At 46.5% G+C, this 19,785-nt stretch overlaps 1 long non-coding RNA gene across 1 annotated transcript in view; it reads right to left on the reverse strand.

The window, feature by feature from the left end:
- Positions 1-3,013: 3,013 nt before the first annotated feature.
- LOC144888948 (uncharacterized) overlaps positions 3,014-19,785 on the reverse strand; it is a 137,476-nt gene continuing 120,704 nt past the window's right edge. Inside the window, exon 3 of the long non-coding RNA XR_013621481.1 lies at positions 3,014-3,218. This is a non-coding gene — a long non-coding RNA (uncharacterized LOC144888948). The remainder of the gene's footprint in view (positions 3,219-19,785) is intronic.

The following is a 19,785-nucleotide window of genomic DNA, read 5'->3' on the forward strand; positions in this document are numbered from 1 at the left end:
TCCTCTCTACACTGTATGCGAGGATCAAGTGGTGCAAAATAGAATGACGTTGTGATGTGCGATGAAAACAGGGCCTTAGCATCTCAAGCGGATGTGTCCAACTCCATCCAAGAAATGACGAGTGAAGCAAAACTGCTCCGCAGGCGATCTTCTCCGAGTTAGGCTGTCATGAATGAGTTTTGTTGTTTTTTGTTTTTATACAAACAGGAATTTGCACTTAGTTAAGCGTTGGACCTGTACTACTTTTAAGAGAAGTGTCTCAAGAATCGATAAGCTGGAAACAAACAATTTACACAATACAAGGCAAAAATAACCGGTTAATAGCTTTTAACAAGTAACCCGTCAGTCTACCATCAAGTATTTGCTCCAGCATGTGATACACACATGCACATAGTCGTATACGTATCTCCTATAAGCTTCAGATCAATGTAGAAAAAATAATAATAATAAAATACTTTAAAACATCAACACTATAATCATCTCTCAGGATAAAGTTTAAACTGTTTGCATGAATATTACTCAAGCTGTTCAGATTAATTCCCCCACCACCATGACATTTAACAACTCACAAAGTTTTCATTTTTTTGGGATTCAAGCCTGGAAGAGACAGGTGCTTGCTTCACAACACAAGGTACTCCAATCCAAAGTCTGTCACCATTGTGAAAGTGTTCTGATCAGCGAGTAGAGCTAACCATTTCGACTTCCTCATGGGGCAGACAGTGACAATTGTATAACCAGGTGTAAACATCATGAGCTGTTGCAGGCCCTTGTTCCCAAGGAATGTCAAATATCTCATCGTACTGCCTTGTGTATAGTACTGCGACATTTTTTCCTATTGTGGCTCATTTCTTCAAATGAAAATTTCAGACTTCATCATTTATCCCGACATTGCTTTGCGAGACAGGCACACCCTTGGAAACAGCTGCGTGGAAATGCCTTCCTCGGTTTTATCGCATGGGGCTGTCGTGTGATGACAATACGAGAACCAACAAACTGTTCCAACCGCTGGAATGACATGACAAAGCAACCCATAGGAACACTTCACTGGCCTGGTTCCAATACGGGAACAATTTGCTTTGGGAAGCAAAGGTCTCCTTTACCACAGGGAAATAAGCATGTTGTTTGATTATTTGATTAACTATCTCAATTTGATTCCACCTTGCAGCATCCATCATTGCGACGATGCTAAAAAGCACGCGTATGCACACACGCAGACTTTCCACAAGGCAATCACTTCACTTGATTCGTGGCTGGCATATGAATGAATTAGCAATGCTATAATCCAGTGAAACTTAGTGTTCGCTTTTTGTAATGTCAAGATTACCTTTTGACAACAAACAGTCAAGTAATCCAATAAATAAACGATCGCAAAAAACCATAGATAAAAAGCACCTCATGGTTTGTATTACTAGGGCATGCCCGTACTATATATAAGCTAGGACGTGCCCGTACGTGGGTGCCCGTTCCTTGCCAAAAAAAAAAAAAAAAAAAAAAATTTGTGTAGGGGTGTGTGTGTGTAAACATCCTAGGGCGTGCCCGTACGTGGGTGCAAAAAAACATGCGTGCAAACAACAACAACAAAAAAAAACTTTGAAACCACGTGGCAGTAACGACCACAGAACCCCCCCCCCCCTCTATTTACATGAATGGTTTGGTCCATTCGAAACGACCACAGAACCCCCCCCTCTATTTACATGCAATGGTTTGGTCCAAAGCGAACGGTTTGGTCCATTCGATGTGATTCGATGATTCGATGTGAATGGTTTGGTCCATTCGCAACGACCACAGAACCCCCCCCTCTATTTACATGAATGGTTTGGTCCATTCGCAAAGCCAAAGCGAACGACCACAGAACCCCCCCCTCTATTTACATGAATGGTTTGGTCCATTCGCAAAGCCAAAGCGAACGACCACAGAACCCCCCCCCCCCCCCTCTATTTACATGAATGGTTTGGTCCATTCGCAACGCCAAAGCGAACGGCGAACGGCTAAATCGCCATAGCTCGGTAAGTACTTGTCCGATTAATTTCAAACCTTGAAAAGGCACATCCTCGGGTCCCCAGCAATATACCTGGCAAGTTTCAAGTATATCGGACCGGTAGTTGTCGAGAAACAGCGGTCACAGACAAACGTACAAACGTACAAACGTACAAACAAACACACAGAGATTACTGGAATTATAGATAGATTCATATCTGCTACAGAAGATGGAAATGCAGATCATGAAAGGGTTAGTGGGGAACTCTAAGGGAAAGGAGGAGGAATGAGGCATAATCAGCAAACATCCATGAGAGGCATGTCCTGAGGCGAGAGAGGGTTACAGAGTGAGAGTGGGAGTGAGAGTGGGAGTGGGAGTGAGAGTGAGAGTGAAAGAGACAGAGAGACAGAGAGACAGAGAGACAGAGAGACAATATGCAGAGCAGTTTATGGAAAAATAAAACGCAAAAAATAATTCGGATAACTCTAAATGTCGAGTTTTTATGTTGCCAAACTAACTTGGCACGAAAAGAGATTCTTAGGCAGACAATGTTGATAGCACAATGGCGACATCAGGAAGGGATAAGCTTTTCGATAAAACCAAACCTTCTCCAGATCCTGTTAAATTGGAGGATCTTATCCAGCAGGAATAGATAAGATCTCATAATTGACCAGGATCTGGAATTCCTGAATATGATTTAAAAAAAATAATTCAAGTCTCACCTGATGGATACCATGAGTTGTGATGGTACAGATGGAGGAGGGGTCGATGATTGTTCAGAATCATTGGCATAACAGCAGCAATGATGGTAAAAAGAGGACTGGCGAGGGCGCATGTCATTTCCAATACCATCTACCATTGTCTCCGTTACTAAATTTGCAGAAACTACAGTTGAAATATCCCAATTGGCCTTCAGCACCGAATTAGAAGTGGACAGCTCATGAACGTGGGACTCGCAATATTGCTCACTACAAGGTGTCAACTCGCAAGTACCCCCGTTTCTGGATGTCGCAGTGGCCTTTTGCGCCATTCGAATTGTCCGGTGCTTACATTCCAGGCACCCAGCACCACTGAGAATAGACGATTGGCCTTGATCTTGGTTGTGGTGTTCAATATCACAAGCTGAACCAGGACTTGTGATGAGACTTTCCGATCCTTGCCTGCCATCCTTACAATGCGTGTGGTATCCACCATTTGCAACTCGTAGATGTAGACTATCTCCCATAACTGGCCAGCCAGCCTATGTGATGGGGTAGGAGGTTGATTATAGGGTGAGGAAAGTGATAAAGGGAGAGAGAACAAGGGAAACAATGTTTAACAAAAAGTATGTCAACAATACCAATACCTTCTTCACCAATGCTCCCCATTCCTACATCCAATCGTCCTATTCAACATCCCAAGCCAGCTACACGGATGCATGCTATCAGGGCAATCACCAAAAAGCAGATTGCGTTGTCCACCTGCAAGGAAAAGAAACTGATGGGAACCTAAAGTCTGCCTAGCCTGCAAACTATGCATAACCTGCAAACAGTTTACATTAGTCCTCAACGAGCCAAAACATTAAACTCGTGTTCGTAGCCAAACCTCTTATTGGACGCACGTTATGCTTCTGCATCTTCATCTTCATTCCGAAAGGATGGAGGAATGTTGGTGAATGCTTGGGAAAAGGTACGGAAAAGGCCAAGGCCGCTAATCTCTCTCTCTCTTCACATACGCACATTTTCCCCATGAGAGATTGCTCTCTGCAGCACATGGACTTCTTTCCCACCACAACCGAGAAGCTCCTGGTCAGTCTTTACACAACCTCTGCAACTGAACCTAAAAGCATTGTTACTGTAATAGTCAAGAACTGTGCGCTTATCCTCTCCTCTTCTCAATGGCTTTCACAGAATGTATTCTGCCATCATCTTATAAAGGAGACAAACATCACCCATTTTCACATGAAGGGTTCCAAGACTGATCCACTTGATTATAGACCAGTCAATGTTCTCAAAGTGATGGTATCTTTCTTTGCTGCAGACCCTTGGCATTATTTCACCAAACTCCCTAATCCATCACCAGTTCAGCTTCTGCCTTAGTGATTCCATCATTGACTAGTTTGATGCTACTAGGTCTAGCTCAATCGAATAGAAAATAAAAGCAGACGGAAGCAATAAATCTCATGCAACAGATGAGAGCCATCTCTGGATATATCTGAAGCTTTGAGTATCTATCACACAGCTGTACTTTCCAAGATGTCTGCTAATGGTATTCATGTGCTCCTCCTTGAATGGTCACAAGATTGCAAGCAGAAACAACGGGTTGCTCTTGACATTGTGGATTGAGATCTTCCTCTCGTGAGATTGTGATTGAGATCACAAGGCAGCTGTTGCATGAAAGGAGGTAATCCACAGGTAGATTTTTTTCGTACATGTATACACAATCGTCGGTTAATGGTATCGAGTATTCTGCGGCCTAGTACTCGTAGGCTTAGACTACCGTACCGTCTCCGACCTTGTGGTTTCGTTTTTCTCTCAGCGATTCGTCGAATATGCTGAAATTATTTTTCGTTCTCTGTTTCATACCAGTCGTTCACCCCGTACCTCCTTGTTTAATATCTGTACTCACAAAAAAAAAAAAAAAAACCCCAAAAATAATATTTCCTTCCCAGGTCTTATTCGTTTATTTGTTGTTCTTTTTGTTCGTTCGTTCTTCGTTCGCGATCACGCGGTTAGAAATGTATAATCTCTCCCCTGAACAACTATTTTCTCTCATATATTATAACACCCTTTTCTTCTTTTCCTACAAAAGGATGCTTTCGTCTTGCTCACCAAATCTATTCATTCCAAAAAATATATATAATACCATCTCTTACAGTTCCTCCTTTCTACATTCCATAAACTATCCAGAACTCCACCCCTCCTCCAGTGTCCTCAAACGTATTTTTGACTCGAAGGTCTCAAACTCATTTTGCAAAAAATGTTCGTTTCCCATGAATCGTACACTTTTCAAAATCCAATCTCACCCTCCCCTCCAAATCCTCCCCATCACCCATCCCTTTCAAATCTCCCCCCTTGCCCCTTCCCTCCCCTCCCTCCTAAACTCCCCCCACACCCCTCCCCTCTGAGACTCTCCCTCGCTCCTCCCCTCCTAGACTCCCCTCTCACCCCACCCCTCCTCCTCAAAGCATCCTCCCTGCTTCTTCCCCCTTCCAACTTTCACCTTCATCTCCCCAAACCTTCTGCCTCGCTCTTCCCCCTCCTCAAATAACACCTCACTGTGCCTCACGCAATCTCCATCAAACCTTTTGTCCGCCCCATTCTTCCCTTTCTCCAAGCTATTCTGAAATCTCTGAAATCTCTGACACACCTTCAACAGCTCTCCCTACCTCTTCCTCCTCTTCCACATCTTACCCTACCCCTCCCCCCCCCCCCTGTTCTGGACCCGATGCTCCCCCTTCCTCTTCATTAACGGTATGGACCTCAAACATCCGGGGCCTTCGCTCAAACTTGACTGACCTCTCCATACAGGTTGCTTCTGACAAACCAGATGTGATCTGCTTAACAGAAACTTTCCTCCTTCATGATGTCTCTGATGCCTTGGTATCTCTCCCAGGTTACTCCCTCCTCCGGTATGATAGACCTGAGCCTCGTCCTGGAGGTGGGGTTACTATCTTTATAAAAAACTCTCTTCCTCACTCACCCTCCACTGCCCTCTCTCCACCTCACCCCCAGGAATACCTTTGGATACGGCTTCCCCTTCGCTCCCACCTTTTGTTCATATGTGTGTTGTACCGTCCACCAAACAGCGATGACTCCATCTACATCTCACTGTCTGATAATATGGACCAACTTCTATCTACCCATCCCAACTCTCTCTTCCTCATATGTGGTGATATCAATTGTCACCATGCCAGTTGGCTGGGTGTGGGTACCTCTCTCACCAGCCATGGCTCTTCAGCAAAGGACTTCTGCGACTCACTGGGACTGACACAATCTGTCAATTTCCCGACCTGGATCTCAGTCAACGGAGCATCTTCTCTTCTGGATTTGGTTATGACAAACTTCCCTGAAAATGTCTGCTGCTCTTCTTCTGCTCCAATCAGCTCATCTGATCATGTGCTTGTCAAAGTGGACATCTCTCTGACCATTCTCAGAGAGCCTCCACAGCGTCGACGAGTCTGGCATTTCACTCAGGCCAACTGGCACGGTCTTCAAGCAGCCATCAATCATCTGGACTGGTCTCCCATCTCTACCGCCTCTGACATCAACTCATCCTGGGAATTCTTTCAAAGTAAATTGCTCTCTCTCATGCACAGATTTATACCATCTCGTCTTCAGTTGTCATACCCTTCCTCCCGTCCATGGTACACGGAATCTTGTGGTGAGGCTGTTGCCCTGAAACAACTTGCTTTCGGCTCCTGGAAAGCAAATCCAACGGAAGGAAATCTCATTTCCTTTCACAAAGCCCGAAACAAGTGTGTGTCCACCCTCAGGAGAGCCAGGAAACAATATCTCACCATTCTCAAGACCGAACTCTCTTATCTGTCTCCCTCTTCCAAATCCTGGTGGCGTCTGGTCAAATCTGTTTCTGGTGTTTGTTCCCCCTCCATCCCCTCCCTCACCACAAACGGCTTAACGGCTGACTCCGCACGTGAAAAAGCTGAATGCCTCAACTCTGTGTTTGCCTCTAAATCTTGTGTCCCAAACCCATCCCTCTCTGTACCCACCGTACTCAGTCGTACCCAGCTGCTCCTGGACTCTGTGTCCTTTCCTCCTGACAAGGTGGAAAAGTTTCTGTCAACCCTCGACTCTGATTCTGCAACTGGTCCTGACGGCATCAGCCCACGGGTCCTAAAATCATGTTCTTCTGCTCTTTCACTCCCTCTTTCTGTTCTCTTCACCCTCTCTTTTGCTCAAGGTCATCTGCCATCTGCTTGGAAATCAGCCAACATCACCGGTTTGCACAAAAAAGGTGCAAAAACAGATCCCAGCAACTACAGACCAATCAGCCTTCTCCCAATTATCAGCAAAGTCATGGAATCCATCATTGCTTCAGATATTAAATCTTTCCTCTTCTCCAATGGCTTGATCTCTGATCTTCAATTTCGTTTCAGACCTGGTCACTCTACTCTGGACATGCTGCTTCTGCTTTCTCAACAATGGATGGAGGTCCTCAACGCCAAACAGGAAATTAGCGCTGTCTCCCTTGACATTTCACGTGCCTTCGATACGGTCTGGCACCCTGCTCTGCTCACCAAACTCTCCTCCTTTGGTATCCATGGAAATCTCCATGCATGGCTGGCGGACTTCCTCTCTGGTCGTAGTCAACGTGTGGCCCTGAATGGGTTTCTCTCATCTCCTCTTCCTGTTCAGGCTGGAGTTCCCCAAGGTAGTGTTCTGGGCCCTGTGCTTTTTCTGGTCTTCATCAATGATCTCTCTGACTCTCTTGAAAATCCTCTCTATCTCTTTGCTGACGACTCTACTCTCTGTCGCTCCATTCCTCATCCCTCAGATCAGCAGTCTGCAGCCTCCTCACTCTCTGCAGACCTGGACAAAATCACAGACTGGTCAAACAAGTGGAACATGTCTTTCAATCCTGACAAATCTCACACTCTTACAATGTCTCTCCGAAAGGACCGACTGGACAACCCTCCCATCTACTTTCTCAACAATCCTCTCCAAGAATTTCTGTCGCTCAAGCTTTTGGGTCTCACTATCTGCCATGATCTTTCTTGGGAAACCCACATTTCCAAGCTGGCCTCCTAAGCCAGTCGCCGACTGGGCATCCTCCATCGTGCGAAGTCCTTCCTTGGCACACCTGAGCTCCTCACCACATACAAGGCTTTCATCCGCAGCTCAATAGAATACTGTTCCCCCCTCTGGGCTGGTGCTCCTGCCTCACACCTTGCTCGGCTTCACGCTGTTGAGGCCAAAGCTTTCAGAATCATTGGAATCTCCTGCGATGTAGTCAACACCGAGGGCCTTTCACTCACTCACCGCAGGCAGGTTGGTGGTCTTTCTGTCTTCTACCGACTCCTCTCCGGCTTTGCTCCCCCAGCTCTCTCTGTGCTCTGTCCCCCCAATATTCCTTCAGGTCGCACAAGATCTGCCTGCAGCCCTCTTATGGTTAAACTGCCAAAATCTAGGCTCTCTGCTCACCTTCACTCTTTCATTCCCCTTTTCTCCCGCCTCTGGAACAAACTCCCCCACTCCCTTCAATCCCACTCCTTCCTCCAGGTCTTTAAAACAGCTGTTCACCACCATCTCTTATCTTCCCCCATCGAAAACCTTGATCTTTTCTACCCCCGGTAATTCACCCCAGAGTCCTTGCAGTGTTCATATGTTTTATTCCTCTCCCACCTCCCCCCAAGTCCTCCCGATGTCCCTGCTCTCAAATGTTGTGTTTGTGTCCTTCCCGCTCTTCCCCCTCTCTTTTGTGTCCTTCCCCCTCTCTCCCCATCTTGTCTGCCGCTCCTTGTTTTTTGTGTTTTGTGTGTCGGTTTGTCTTTTTGTGTGATTAATGTTAGCTCTTTCATGCGCCTCGATCTTGTATACAAAAAAAATAAAAATAAAAAAATAAAAAATTGTGGTAAGAATTGTTTGGACCATGTGATCATGAAGGTTAGATTTCTCCCTGTAATAACTTTCTCCATGGGTAAGTTGTATTGCAAATCGTGCACCGAGGAGGCAGTGAGTGTTAATCTTAAGACAGTATAGAGTAAGGTTGCACCTGTTTTTAGGTGAGGCCAGGTGAGGACTTGGGTACAAATATCAAAGGCACACTGGAAAGTGCATTGCACTACAGGAGAAGCGACACCATCACAGACTGTATGGCTAGTGCACCGCAAGCCATGGTGTCGAGGTTGGCTGCAGAGTTCTGGAGAGGAAAGGAAGTCTTCTTTATTGGAGCCACCCCGCAGGGTGGGATGGCCTGGAAGATGGCACACCCACAGAAGCGTCAGCCAATGACAGGACCCGCCACCCACAAAAGCAGTCCCAGAGTTGACGAGGGCCATGACCGCACTGAGCAGATCAGTTGGAGTCAAATCTGAAAGGGAGAGACATCCTTTCCTTTGCTTGTCTGCCATATTTTGTCACCATTTATTCTCCCCTCTTCCTCCCTGAGCTGTGCTTTTTCCGCCTTTTTGTATACAGGGTCAAGGCTCATCGAATAGTTATAAGAGAACGGATAAGGATGTAACAGGACAAAAGGAACAGCAAAAAGAGAAAGTGGAAATGTCAACAGCAGGGCCGAAGGACAAAATAGACACACGGACAAAAAGGGATGTGGGTAGGGATGAGGGGTAGGGAGAATGCAAGGAGTGGATACAGAAGCAAATTCCCAGGAAGGAAATCTGGGGGGAAAAAAATATGGAAGGGGGGGGGGGGTGAATGATAGAAGAGATCATGTTTTCAGACTGAGTGAGATGGTGGTGAACAGCTGTCTTGAAGACCTGGAGGAAAGGGTAACATTGAAGAAAATTAAGCGACTCGGCCGGAATTTACCAGGTATATCAATTTAACGCAAGGCATGTAATGGTTTGGCACAGAAAATTGGACGAAAACACGAATTGCAATACAGGAATGAAAATTAAACAGTAAAACACATGTATCTGGTCTGGGAAACTTAGCCTTGGTGAACTGGAGGGAGGAATTCACAAACCAGCAACACATGTGGAGCAACCGGGAACAAGAAACAAACGTCAGTGTGCATGACCACAGTGACCTTCACGCCACTAGTTTCATGCCTGCTCAAGACCTTGCCTGCCCCCTTTGTTGTGTGAATCCAGTATTTGGCGCTATAATGTGTCATGTCATTTATTGTGCAATAGTTGATGTTGGTGTTGTTTTTCTTTGTATGCAGAGTCAATGGGACTCGTAATCTGTCACAAGCAGTCTTGGTAGACCAAATCTCCATAATATTCCCAAAGGGTGGGTAAAGCCCCGGCATTCTCCACACAACAAATTCCATTCTGAGCTGCTCAGAGCTCATTCTTGTGTACAACGGCTTCATCTCATGCATCAATTAATGCAAATCCCATCTCTGTACACCTGCAATTGCTCCCCCACCTTGCTTCCCTGGAAATTATAGCGTCCACGGTTCCCTGGGTTACTGGCAATATCTTGTCAAGGCAGAATCCCAAAAGGTCTGCTGCTCACCCATTGCAAGTGGTTTAGTTAACTCACTTACACCTCATTTCAGGCCTCCCTCTTCCTGTCCACATATGTGGAGAGGAGGGGGGGGGGGGGGGTTTGGGGGGGAGGCATTAGAGATTACCTTGATGTAGTTAGAAATGTATAGTGAAGTAGGGTCCACCCCTTTTTTGTTCGCTTACCCATCTGTGATTGAGTATTGAGTGAAGAACCACCTTTAGAGGCCATTTTTGGCCTTTTTTGAGCACCGTGGGCCCCTTTTTTGAAGCAATGTTTTAGGGCCGGATGCCCTTCCTGCCGCCAACCCTGTTAGTCGCCCCTTGCGACACACACAGGGAATTACCAGTGAACTGGTACTCAATTTGCCGACCTCGGAAGGATGACAGGCTGAGTCAACTCCCCTGGCATTAATTCAGCGATCGACCGGGATTCAAACCCAGGATCCAAGGACCCCAAGCCCGCACCCTAACCGCTAAGCCTGATTGAGTATGGAGTGAGGCGCCTTAAATGTCTTTCGATTTATTTTACCTCATTGTATTTTACCTCACCACCTAAAGGTGGTTTTTATTGTATATAATCAATTATTAATTGCATTCCCTTCCTTCCCACCCAACCTGGCGTTGTATTCCTTCATCGGGTCAGTCTTCCCCTGGTTTTCTTATTCGGGAATAAACCTGTTGGGGTTACAAAAGCTTTAAGTTTCTCGTGTGTTCTCCTCAACTGCACGCACATAAATCCGCCATAATTTAACGCAGTCGGACGGAGTTAAAGCCAGTTCGGTCCATCCGTCCAGCGGCGGTGTTAGTCGGCATGGATCCGACAGTATTATCAGTACGTCTTCCTTAAAATTCAAAAAGCCCTGCTATCATAAAATTATTCAGTGTTCAACTTTAGGCAAATAAGCAGCAGCAATAAAACAGCAAAGAGCCCTGGTGTTGGGCTAGCGGCTAGGGTGCTGGCTTTAGGATCCTAGGATCCTGGGTTCGAATCCCGGTCGATCGCTGAATTAACGCCAGGGGGTTGACTCAACCTGTCATCCCTCCGAGGTCGGCTAATTGAGTACCAGTTCACTGGTAATTCCCTGTTTGTCGTTAAAGGCGGCAAAAAGGGTTGGCGTCAGGAAGGGCATCCGGCCGTAAAACATTGCTTCAAAAAGGGGACCAAAAAACAACAACAACCACGGTGCCCGAAAAAGGCCAACCCCCGCTTTGCAGGGAAAAATGGCCTCTAAAGGTAGTTATTTTATATTTTTATATAATAAAACAGCTACACCTCCACCAACCACAAAAAAGCATCAGAATGCAAGCAAATTAAATGAAAAACAAATTAATTTCAATAGCAGGCTGCAAAATAAAGTCAGCACAATCATGGGAGAGACAGAGAGAGACAGAGAGAGACAGAGAGAGGAGTGCGTACTGATAAAAGACTTTCCTCTGTTAGGCGGCTCGGAATAAAGAGCACTGGCATGGCATAAGTGGTAAAAATAAATCAACCTGATTAAAAGCAGCTGCCTCATTGGACATTTGTCTGAATGAGTGCAGCTGTTCCTTGCTTCCAGCTTGCTATCTAAACAGAGGCAATGACTACACATGAACACGAGCTACACAGGCCAGATGGGTCAAAGTAATACAATCACTGCAGTTGCTATTGCAATCATTTGTGGTATCTGAAAATTATGATCAAATCAGTGGCTATCTCAAAATACTGTACTGTACATTTGAATAATGTACATTTGAATAATGGTATAGAAATGTAATTACGCGTACAGGGTGACCCCAAAAAGGTGGACCCTGGAAAAAGTTTAATAACCCTCAGTCTTCATTCAATCTCTCATTTTTAAGGTCTTGACTGAGGTAAATGAGAGCGTATCTGCCAAGTTTCTTGAATCTACAACATTCACACACCATGTCATGGACACCAAAAGAAAAGTCATTTTCTGCAGAAAACTATCTGAAGACAAATTCATTCTTACAGACAAGGAGCCTATTCTGCCCACATTTTGCAACAAGAAAAGCACCCAGCAAGTCTCAAATTCAAAAGTTTGTGAAAAGAAATTGATACAGCACGGCACAGTTTTGTGTATGAATTCACCAAACAGAGGAGGCTACTCTGGCAAACTAAAATCAAGGTCACCCGAGAATATCGCTATATTTGCCGACAGTCGCCCACAGTCCCAAGAAATCTCTCCGGCACCAGTCAAGGGCTCAACTTCAGAAAAGAAAGCTTGAAGAGAATTCTAATGTAGGCCTTAGCATTGAGACCTTTCCAAATATCTGTCAAACAGAAGTCGACGGATAACGATATCGTGAGAATAACAATGTGATACTCACTTGGGAACGCAATGGAGAAGAATCCTGACATCTTGAATGATTATGTGGTTATTTAATGAGGCCCATTTTCTCCTCGGTCATATGAATAGCAGAAACAACATTCTGGGGTGTGAAAAGCCTGACTTTGATTTGCAAAGACCATTTCACTCAGTAAAGTACACTGCCTGGTTGGCTATCTCAAAGCATGCAATAATTAGGCCATTTTGGTTTGAGGACAGGCAAGGAAATGCCCAGACTGTGAATAAGGAACATAACATTGAAGTCTGTCTTGGGGAAAATATGGGATGCCCTGGGCGAGATGGATGGAGTTGACCAGGGGAAAAAGTGGCACCAGCAGCAGGATGGGACGACGCCTCACTGTGCAAATCCGAAGCTGCAGTGGCTGGAGGAGACAAATTCGAAGACAGGGTCATCAGTCGAAGAAGCGAGGAGGAGTGGTCCCCATATTCACCCGACTTGAGTCACCCTCATTTCTTCTTGGGGGGGGGCTTCTTGAAAGACCAGCTTTACGAAGCCATTACCACGAGCATACAGGCCATTGGTCATGAACAGTGCATACAAGAAGTAATCAATAACTTTGCCCGACATGTGGAGCATATCATCAAACATCGATGCCATTAGTAATTTAATTGTACAATTGTCAAATATATTTGCAGACAACTGCCATCTTGATTATGTGACATCTTTATTAAGTCAGTAATATGATCTGCAAATTTTGTTAAGTTTAGACGTTATTAAAGTTATTCAACTCTTCCCGGGGAACACTTTTTGCGGTCACCCTGTACAATTGTACATAGTAAATGGGTCATACAAGTAGGCGATCTGGTGATCATCATCTGGCGATGATCTGGTGTTGATTGCCGAAAGTATGGATGGACTGAAGGAAAAGATGAACAAGTGGAAGGAATGTATGGAGACAAAAGGTTTGAAGGTGAATATCGGAAAGACGAAGGTGATGGCAAGTGGTGAAGCATGTGGTGAGTTGGAAAGAACTGGGAAGTGGCCGTGTGCTGTGTGCAGGAAGGGTGTCGGAGTGAACTCCATTCAATGTAAAATGTGCGCTGAGTGGGTTCATCAAAAATGTAGTGGTCTGAGAGGGTCATTAACCAGTGTGGCAGCTACATTCAAATGTAAGGTGTGCACAGAGGGAGCTGCAGATGGAGGAAATGTGGAGTTGGATCTTGGAGACGGCATGAAGCTGGAAGATGTGAAAACATTTTGCTACCTCTGAGACATGCTGAATGGAGAAGGTGGATCAGACTCGGCAACGGTTGCTAGAGTGAGATGTGCATGGAAGAAGTTTCAGGAACTGAGTGGCGGGCTGATGAGGAGGGGAGTGTCGTTGAAGCTGAAGGGAAAGGTGTATGCTGCATGTGTGAGAAGTGTTATGATTTATGGGAGCGAGACATGGGTAATGAACGTAGAGCAGCAACGAAGATTGGAAAGGGTGGAAATGCGAATGGTTCGATGGATGTGCGGAGCATCGTTGAGAGAGAGGAAGACAAATGATGAATTGTGAAAGATGATGGGAATAGAGCCTGTGATGGATGCTGTGAAGAGAAACAGGTTGAGATGGTTTGGTCATGTGTTGAGGAAGGATGAAAGTGACTGGTTGAGAAGAGTGATGGAAATGAATGTAGAAGGAAGTAGTGGACGGGGAAGACCGAGAAAGACTTGGCTAAGGATGGAGGAAGAAGAAATGCGGGCAAGGGGGTTAACAAGGGGAGATGCAGAAAATAGGGCAAAATGGAGAACATTGTCATGGGGACCGCAAGGCTAACCCCCACTCTTGCAGGGAAAATGGCCTTAAAATGCCTGTTGTTGTTGTTTGTTGTAGTGTGCAGCATCTTGTTGGGCTGGTAGGGTGGATGAGAGGTATGTACACTCACTTCAAACTGTCAAGTCTGGTGTTGCATAGACATAGACGTTTCATAGACAGGGTGATTCAATGAGAGTGCCGTCCCTCAGATGGACGTTAAACTGGCATCCGGTCCGCTGGCATTAGTTGATGGGCATTAAAGATCCCACATTGTACTTCCTGATGACTAGGCAGGCTATCGCCGGCACCATGGCTACATTTCAAAATTCCTGCCCTAACAACTAAGTCGAACGTCAGGCCTGGCGAGCAGGTCTATAAAAGACTTTAATAATAATAATAATAATTCATTTATTTTGTATAGCGCTTTTCCAGAAGCCCAAAGGCGCTTTGACAGAGTGGAAAACATAATGCATAACAATACATGAAAACAACAATTGCAAAAAGACAAGAATCAAGAAAACAAACAGCAGCGATATACGGCATATATATAAGACAAGAATCAAAAAGACAAGACAAGAATCAATAGGGAAATATTTAAAGCAAAAGGAGGGAGAAGGAGAAGAGATAGTCAGGGGTTAAATGCTGTGGGTTGAATGTTGAATGCAGCGTTGAACAGGTGGGTCTTTAGTGATGTTTTGAATGTGGTGAGTGAGGAGGAGTCTCTGATGGTGTGAGGTAGTGAGTTCCAGAGGGTGGGAGCAGCGATGGAGAAGGCCCTGTCCCCCCAGGATCTGAATTTGGTCCGGATGGAGGGGGTCAGGAGGTTGGTACCAGCAGAGCGGAGGTTGCGGGTGGGAGTGTGTCTGGAGAGGAGGTCAGCCAGGTAGGATGGGGCCAGGTTATGGAGGGCTTTGTATGTCAAGAGGAGGATTTTGTACTGGATTCTCTGGGGGATGGGGAGCCAGTGAAGCTTGTAAAGGACGGGGGTGATGTGGTCACGGGTCCGGGAATGAGTGAGTAGACGGGCAGCGGAGTTCTGAATGTATTGGAGTTTATTGGTGATTTTTGAGGGTGAACCATAGAGGAGGCTATTGCAGTAGTCCAGACGGGAGGTGATGAAGGCGTGGATGAGGGTTTCTGCAGCCGTGGAGGAGAGGGATGAGCGGAGACGGGCAATGTTTTTCAGGTGAAAGAAGGCTGACTTTGTGATCTGTTTAGTGTATTTGTCGAAGGAAAGGGTTTGGTCAAAGATGACGCCAAGATTCCGGATGTGAGGGGAGGTGGATACTGGGATACCGTCGATGTTGAGGGCAAAGTTATGGGTGGATTTTGTGAGCGTTTTTGGGCCAATGATGATTATTTCAGATTTATCACAGTTAAGCTTGAGGAAGTTGATTTGAAGCCAGGATTTTATTTCAGTGATGCAGTTTGTCAGGATAGAGTGGGTGTCGGTGGAGACGGACTTGGTGGAGATGAAAAGCTGGATGTCATCGGCGAAGCAGTGGAATTGGAGACCATGACGGCGGATTAAGTGACCGAGCGGGGACAGGTAAAGGATGAAGAGGAGGGGGCCAAGAACTGAACCTTGGGGGACACCTTGGGGGAGGGGAGCAGTGGGGGATTTGCAGTTATTGATGGAGATGAACTGGCATCTGTCAGAGAGGTATGATTTAATCCAAGAGAGGGCAGTGCCGGTGACGTTAAAGGTGGATTCAAGTCGGGTGAGGAGGATAGTGTGATCGATGGTGTCAAAGGCAGCGCTGAGGTCGAGGAGGACGAGAATGTTGAGGTTGCCAGCGTCAGAGGAGAGGAGAAGGTCGTTGGTGATTTTGAGGAGAGCAGTTTCAGTACTGTGGTTGGAGCGGAATCCGGATTGGAATGTTTCATACAAGTTATTGGCAGAGAGATGATGTTTGAGTTGAGTGGCTACAGCGCGTTCCAAAACTTTTGACAGAAAGGGTAGGTTGGAGATGGGTCTGAAGTTGTTTAGGGTGTCAGGGTTTAGACCAGGTTTTTTTAGAATGGGGGTAACAGCAGCAATTTTGAGGGAAGGTGGGACGATGCCTGTAGACAGGGAGGAGTTTATTGTTGCAATGATAAGTGGAGAGAGAGCAGGGAGGGAGGCTTTGACAAAGCTGGAGGGGATGGGGTCAAGAGTGCAGGTGGCAGTTTTCATTCCTATGAGGAGTTCAGAGAGGTCAGTAGGAGAGATTGGGGAGAACCGAGACAGGGGATGGCAGGACAAGGGGGGGCAGGTGGTTGGAGGGGGAGCGGGTGCGGCGGTGGTCAAGCTGTTGTAGATGTTGTCAATTTTGCGTTGGAAGAAAGAGAGGAAGGAGATGCAGTTGTCTACTGTGAATGACTGGGTGGTGGTGTTCAGGGGGCGGAGGAGTTTGTTTATTGTCGAGAAGAGTGCTTTTGGGTTTCCGGAGCCAGAGTGGATAATTTGAGAGTAGTAGGCAGAGCGGGCGCGGGAGAGGGCATCTTTGTAGTGTTGTATGTGGTCCTTGTAGGCTTGGGAGTGAACTATGAGACCCGTTTTATTGCGGAGTCTTTCAAGTTGGCGAGCACGAGTTTTCATCAGGTGGAGTTCAGGGGTAAACCAGGGAGCAGAATGGGTGAAAGAAACTGTTTTGGTTTTTACAGGCGCAAGCTGGTCAAGGCAGGAGGAGAGAGTGTGGTTGTAGTAGTCAGTGAGGTCGGAAGGGGTGTGGAGGTCAATGAAGGGAGAAGTGGACATTTTTTCAGAGAGGGTGGATGAGAATGAGGTAGGTGAAAGAGCGTTTAGCTTACGGAAGTTGATTGTGCGATAATGCCTTGGTGTTGGGGCGGGGATGTTGATGGTCAGAGTGATGGCTAAGTGGTCAGAGAGGGTGAGGTCGGAGCCATAGAGATGGTGCAAATTTAATCCAGTGGAGCAGACAAGGTCCAAAATGTGACCACGGATATGGGTAGGAAAGTCGACATGTTGAGTGAGGTTAAAGCAGGTGAGTAAATCAGTGAAGTCAGTGGTTATTGTGGAGTCAGTGGAGTCCATGTGGATATTGAAATCACCAAGGAGGAGGATTGAGGGGGAGAGGGAACATAGCTGGGTCAGAAAGTAGGAGAAGTCAGACAGGAATGATGGGTGTGGTTTGGGAGGGCGGTAGACGACAGCCATGACTGACTGCGTGTGACCAGAGAGTTTTAAAGCCAGGTGTTCAAATGATGGAGCAGATGAGATGGAGATGAGGTTGGTCTTGATGTCTTGACGGTGGATAACGGCAATTCCACCACCTCGGCCCTCCGAGCGTGGTTTATTGACGTAGGAATATCCATTGGGTGTGGTGAGGTTGAGTGTGTAGTAGTCCAGAGGTTGTTGCCAGGTTTCGGTGAGACAGAGAAAGTCCAGTTTGTTATCCAGGATGTATTCGTTCAGGATGAGGCATTTATTGTTGAGGGACCGGGTGTTGAACAGGGTGAGCTTGATGTTGTTTTGAACAGCAGGGATGAATTCAGGTGATTTAGCCAGGGTTCGTAGGCAAGAGGTGCGATCGTGTGGGTTGCTGTGACCAGGTGCGCTGGGACGAAGAGTGAGAGTGCGCTGAGCCGACCAGAGGACGGGGATGGAGTGACCTGATTGCAAATAAACAAACTTGCGACCGGAGCCACGGTGAATGTACCTGGGTCGTCGGAGGAGTCCATTTGATTTGATGGCAGAGATGCATGATGGGGTGGAGCGGGTATTGAGCAGAAGAAGCCTTGCGGCGGAGTACTTCAGAGCCATGCCAGGCAGGAGCGAAGGGACGAGTACGAGGCCAAGGTCGAGGAGGCAAAGCGGCAAACGCAGCGGCAAACGCAGCGGCAAACGACTGCAGCCGCTAATCAAGACCACAGCGGCAAACGACTGCAGCCGCTAATCAAGACCACAGCGGCAAACAAGGCCACAAGGCCACCGGCAAACAAGGCCACGGCCACAATCAACGGGAGCGGGCCTTTCGAATTCCGTATTCCGTACCATCAAAAGCAGATTCCGTTATCCAGCCGGAGAACACGCGGCACGTGCGGGTGTGAAAAGGCAGGACAGGTGTGAGATGTCAGGTCAGAAAGGTAGAAGCAGACCCTGTACATCCATCCAGTCGGAGAAGCGGCGAATATGCAACGCCAGCGTCCTCTCGCAACCGAACCCGGAAGTCCTCTTTTAAGTCCTTTTGTCCTTTTCTGGCTACAACTGGCTACAAGTCCTTGGAAGTCCTTTTGACTTTAGTCAAAAACATCTGCCTGGCCAATCCCACAAGAACGTGGGAATGATTGTCGCCATTAAAGAAGTGTGGACAACCTTGTAGCCAGTTGCATCATTCCTGGAAACACGGATTTGGATGCAATACCACGTTAGGGCAGCCGTTATAATTTGGTAAGGGGGTCAGCAATAACTCATCTATTCTCGCAAAAGACACCAAGAGATCTTTAATATCCACTAGCAACTCAATGTGACAGACGGATGTTTTGACTTAAAGCTCCATCTGAGAGACAATGAGCTTACGGAAGGAACACGCTGTTTGTGAAACATCAAGGTGACAAATTAATACTTGTATGTAAATCAAACCCAGGCTCAAAACTTGTCATTATATTATTCTTGCCAGCTCTTGGAGAAAAAGTGAAACATGAAGGAATAAAGCGAAACTGATCTTTTATAATCAAGTACAAGCACCTTTTTGAAAGCCATTAAATATCCTTCAATTTCGTCATCATTGGGGTTTGACATTGAGGGGTTTGACTTCCGGTTCCTCGGGCGAGTGAGGCGTGCTTCGAGCTCTCCACGGCATCGAAGTTTGAGTGTTTTCCCATTCTTGTCTTTGTCAAATTTCCACTGGTTATTTTGCTGTGTATGTGTTATTGTGTGTTTCTAGTTGGTGTTGCTTTGTGGTTCGTGCAAACTTGTGTGTAATTAATCGTTTTCTGGATCGTACCTTGTGCGCGGCCTGGTGACTTGGGGCTTCCCTCCCCCCGTCGGTGTTTTGTCGGTTTGGGTTATTTCCTTCACTGTATTGCTTGTTTCTTTTATTTTGTTTTCTCCCCCTCACCTCACCTCCCTAGACAAAGAATTCTATATTGATTCTTTCTCTCCTCCCGGACACGTGCTTGTTCGCTCTCCTCCTCGTCTCGGCTTGTGCCCCACCCCCTGTATCTCGTTTTTCTTCCGCCTCTGCCCCTTCTTTCTCAAATCCACGTTCTCGCTTGGAGACTTTTCCCGGATTGTTTTTCATGGTTTTGTTTGGATATTGTTGGAATATGTTTAAACCGCAGCCGTGATGCTGACGCCGCCCCCCCGCCCACCCCAGAATTTCCATGTTTTAAACGTTTCCCAGTGTGTACCCTGGTCAGAATAGGTACACCGTATCCCTGCGTGTCATAAGAGACGACTAAGAGGGTTGGCGTCAGGAAGGGCATCCGGCCATAAAAACATTGCCTCAAAAAGAGAACCATGACAATTCCAAGTACATATGGGTAGGGTGCAGCCCGAAGTGGAGGTCGGTTTCTGAGGTTTGGGACATGGAATGTAGGGACAATGACAGTGAGATCAGGAGAAGTGGTGGAAGTATT

The sequence above is a fragment of the Myxine glutinosa genome, unplaced genomic scaffold, assembly GCF_964187855.1.
Source record: "Myxine glutinosa unplaced genomic scaffold, kmMyxGlut1.1 SCAFFOLD_185, whole genome shotgun sequence".
NCBI lineage: Eukaryota > Metazoa > Chordata > Myxini > Myxiniformes > Myxinidae > Myxine > Myxine glutinosa.